Genomic DNA, 4,999 nt, shown 5'->3' on the forward strand with positions numbered 1-4,999 from the left:
AGCACTTAGTTATTCCCCCCAGCAGGAAAACTCCCCAATCCTACCTCCATCTATGGGACTTTCAGGAGTGTAGCAAGTCAGAGTCCTCTTTCTACTGCACTGTTGTCCATGGCTGGACTAAAGGAGACCATTGCCTAGGACAGAACAGTGGGATGTTGTTGAAACTTCTGCTACAGCCAAATGCCATTCGAGGCAGGTCAGACTGTCAGCTAGTTGGCTGCAACTGGTGCACTAAATTGGCATGACCATCCCCTCAAAGCACTTGCTGGCACCCTACTTCTGTTTTTCCCGTCTTTCTTCCTTCAGACCACTGCAGAGTCAGAATCTGAGCACTCTCAGCCCTCTAGGAAGTCAGGGGCAGCTGAGGCTGCTGAGGGCTGGCAGGACTGAGAGCATGAAGGACTTCCAGGAGGATGCTAAATGTCAGCTGCCCAGGCTAGGTTTCTCCCTCACTTTTTGGCAGCAGAAACAGGGTCAGCTGCAGTCTGCCCACCAATTTTATGTAGAAGGAAGATCAAGTTGCACGATGGATATTCTTTGTGGTTCTGGTGCAACTAGGCCTGACAGAGATCTGGAAAACATGGAGGCAACCACAATCTTTGTAGTAACTTTGTAGTAACAAATGCTAGAAGTCCTAGTTTTGTGTTCCTGCTGTCTAGCACTTCTCATTCCCTGTCCAGACACCAGCTACGAACCCACTGCCTCACGCTTGGCTACAGCTCCTATAGGGATGCTCAGATAGGCGGACTGCTGCAGAGATGTCCTGTGAGGCACCCTGATTTTGTCCAAGTCCCTGGATACAACTGAGTGCAAGCAGATGGGCTACTGTATTCAGTTCTGCTCACCCCACTCAAAGAGAGACAGTGACAAACTACAGGGAGTTTTCAGTCAGGAGCTACAGGAGCTAGAGTGATTGAAATATGGAAGAAGATGAGAAGTGCAAAATCTGTTTTTGCGGTGTTGAAGTGAAGACTGGAGAGCAGCGACAGCTGGGCGCGTATATCTCAGAGTGAGAGGAATTAATGGGGGTGACTTCAGCCATATGATTGAGGACAGATGAATGGCATGGAGGGCAGAAGAACTTGACCCGAACTTTAGGAAATTTGGTGAGAAGACCCAGCCAGAAGTTTCATCTCCCCAAGGGAAGTGGGAAATTGGCCTGAGCATTTGATCTCACCTTGAACAAGAGATTTGAGGCTCTCCTACATCCCATTGCCCACTTCCTCTGTAGTGACTCAGAGCTCTGTGTCATTCCTCTTCCCTTACAAAAGACCCAGCACCCCTCCCTGCCACTTCTTTCCCATTCTGTCCAGAACACCTGGATCCCTCACACTGTTTTTCTCTCTGTCACTTCAGATTTCCCCTTTATTCCTCTGTAGGACCAGGGAATCTCAGTGCTGTCCCCTGAGAGTGACCCCGAACACCCAGTCCCTCTGGTAATGGCAGCTACCTCCCAGTTCATCTTCAGGGTGATGTTCAGGGCTGGCCATCTAATACATCAGGAGCACACCAGAGAGCCAGGCCTGCCCTGTTCCCTGCCCAGGAGTAGCTGAGCCCTGAAAGTAAGTCCCATCTCTGATAACCCTCTGCTTCTGCTTAAGGCTCTCTTCCCTTCTGGCTTTTGTCTGGCTCATTTTCCCCTTCCTGCCTGCTCTGTGAGATCGGAGGGAAATGGCTTGAACTTGGTGCTGGTGCTGTCCCCTTGCTCCCAGAGATACCATACTCCTGCTGAGACAGTAGGGAATTAATTGTGAAAAACCATGCGCAGTTCCATGGCACTGGGACAAGGAACAAGACTCTTAGCCATATCCTGAGCTCCCAGCCATAGGTGGGAGGGGTGGAGAAGAGCTGGGAACGGTAGGAGATTCAAAGTCAAGATCAAAGCGTTTCCCTCTGAAGCCCTCACACTCTCCTTCCCTCCCACTTGCACATAAAAGGACTCTGCCCTCAGCAGGCTCTCCGCTCTGGAGGGTGGGTGGAGGAGGGGGCTGGTTTCCCCCTTGCTTTTCCTGTGTTACGAATAACTATTCCCAGAGGTGAAATGGTGAAAATCCTTCCTCACCCCTCCTCCCCCATTCCTGCTTCTTTCCCAGATCTAGAGGACCTGAAGACATTTTAATGACTGAGATTTCATGGCAGACCTGGCCTGCTTCGGGGTGTTACCAGCCAATGCCAGCACAGGGGAGATGCAGTGAGCAAAGCCTTTGAAGTGTACAGTAGAAAGACACTGTTAGAGCCAAAGCAAAAGGAAGAAAGATTTGAAAGAAAGCAGAGCAGTTGGGCCACAGGAGGGGGAAAGGCTAATTAAGGCACAGTGCATGGAGGAGAAAAAGACAGAATCATTAAGATACCACAGCAGGAATCGATGGTGTGGCTCCATGGTGGTTAAGCCCAGCTGAGCCTTGTCTTTGCCATTCGCTCCCCTTTGGTTCTCCATTCCCACCCTCTGCTTTGCATTGGCACTGGGGTGTGGGTGACTGTGTATGAGACAGTTCATGTCAGTGATCCAGCTGAAAACTATTCAGTTTAGATTATACCCTAAACCAGACTGCAACTCAGGACAAGAGTTTGCATTATATCCGGCCAAATAGCCCTTACTTATTAATGAGTAGAGGGTGGGCTAAAGTTTGCAGGTGATACTAAACTGAAGAAGTTGCAAGCTGTGGTGAGGAGGGGCACATATAGAGGCCCAGAGACTGGAAACAGGCAGGAGACAGCAGACAATTTTGGAATGACTGGGAATAAGATATTCTTACAGCAATACATCATTATGCACGGTTGCAGAAAACTGCCAGCAGTAAGAAAAAGCTGTGGTGGACAGACTGAGGGAAGGAAAGCTGAAGAGCCAAGACTGTGGTTTTGTTTCTTTCAGTGGTCGTGGCAGCCTTCGTGGTCTCTGCTCTTGCTTGTGCTGGGAGGACCTGGGGCTACATACTACTCTGCCACTACTGAGTGAGAGGTTTGTCAAACTGCTCTCTCCATCCCACCTACGCATGAGAGAGGGCAGAGAGGGCGAGATGGAAAGGGGCTGCAGAACGCAGCGAAGGGGGATTGCCGGGACTGCGGGACACGGAGAGGCAGGCAGTGCGGAGGGGCCAGGCAGGATCCAGGGCGAGTCTGAGTAAGCCGAATCAGAGGAGCCTGACCACATGCAGGGCGAGAAGGGAGAAGGACGGGGGATGGGGTGTTTCACACCTAGCAAACAGGAGCAGATGGGGCTGGAGTTAAACACCAGAATGAACTAACCTGCACGGCCCCAAGGAGCCTCGGATTTAGTAAACCATTCCTATCTCTCCCCTTCTGGGGTCTATTGGGGGCTGTTTAGTGAAGAGTTAGCAGTGTAGAGAGGGGTTCTCTTGGGTCTGTAGCTAGTCGGGGATCTGAGATATGGCCCTGCAGTGTAAACACAGCCATACAACCCTGCAAAAGCTGTGATTCCCCAACCCTTTCCCAAGCCCTGCCCCCAGGCACACTCTGAGATGGCCATACTGTTTGCTCGGGGAGAAACGTGAGAAGTAGAGCAGAGTGCTGTAAAAGATGTAAATGTTTCGGTGCTGAGAGCAGCTCCGAGTGTCTAGGGCACAGCCTCGGTGGGGGATGGAGGGGACCGGAGAAGTCGCTACTCTTTTGTTCTTGATCTTGGCTGTTAGGAGGGGTCCCAGGAAAAATCTTGGCACTGATTCACTAAAGGCAGCTCACAGTATGTGCTTTATCAGGTGGTGGCCGTGGGGGGTCGGGACAGGACGGAGCGCAGGGACGAGGCAGCGAGAAGGGTTTGGGGTAGCCCCTTGTGGCCATCTCATCTCTATGCCAAATCTTCTGGCTTCCTTGGGAAGCCATGCCATCAGCAGGGGAGGGAAGGAGAGGAAAATCCCCCGGCTATAATGTGGGAGAGGGAGCAAAGGGGTTGGTTCAGTCCCAGTAACCACTGACATGGTGACACACACGATCGCCACTGCTGCAGTATTGCACCCTGAGAGAATGCGACTGCCTATGAGCAATCGTCACCCAAGTCTGATGCAACAGCTGAGAAAAAAAACAAAAACAAAAAAAACCCTGATCCTTTTAACAAAAATTAGTCACCGCTGAGGTCAGGTTTTTATAGGGCTGATCTCTGCCCTTTGGAGCTTAACCTTCAAATATGACTGATAGCATTGTGAATTCCAGTAGTAAAAGGGACGAAAGGAGGAGGATGCTACAAAGGAGATGGGGACCCTGCCCAGGGACAGTGCCACTCGCTGAGCGAGGAAAGCCTGCTGCGCTTCCTTTCACTGCTGAGCGGCTGCTCCAGTTTTACGTTTTGAAGTGCCTGGGCCCACGAGCAGATAGCAACGAGGCACAGAGGGAGGAGATGAGGCTGGGGCGGAGGATGAAGAAGGGCTGAGAGGCGAGAAACTGGTAGGAGAACGAGGCTGCTCAGAGTCGGGCTGCAGGGAAGGTGCTCTGGTCCCGCGGGCTTCGTGCGGGAGCCCGCGGGCTCAGGAAACGGTCTACGCAGCACGGCGGGCCTGAGAGACGCGTGAGGCAGCCTGCGACCCCACCTCGGCTGATCTCGTACGATCACGCGCGTGCGTGATTTCCTTGAGGTAAACCCGTAACCTAGAGATCTGGTGACTCTCCAAACCTGGGGAAAAAAAAAAAAAAAAAAAAAAAAACTAAGAAAACTGAAAGTGACGCTGAAGGACGCGGGCCCCCGGCACTGCGCTAACGGGGCTGCGGTCCCCTGGGAGGGGAAAACCCCTCGTCTCGCCCACACGCCGGCGGAGACAACCGGCCGCGCCGGCAACGTGAGTCAGCGGCGCAAAAATGCGGGCGATAACGGAGCGATAGGGCCGCGAAGGCCCTCTGCCCCGCCGCCGCCGCCGCCGCCGCCGCCGCCCGGCCCCCGCCGCCGCGGCCCGCGCTTGGCGCCCTCCAGCGCCGCTTGGCAGCGCGCTGGGCCCCCCCGGCCCGAGCGGCGCGGCGCGGCGCGACGCCAGGGGGCGCCCTCGAGCGGGCG

Source organism: Rhea pennata, chromosome 5 (genome assembly GCF_028389875.1).
Source record: "Rhea pennata isolate bPtePen1 chromosome 5, bPtePen1.pri, whole genome shotgun sequence".
Taxonomy (NCBI): Eukaryota; Metazoa; Chordata; class Aves; order Rheiformes; family Rheidae; genus Rhea; species Rhea pennata.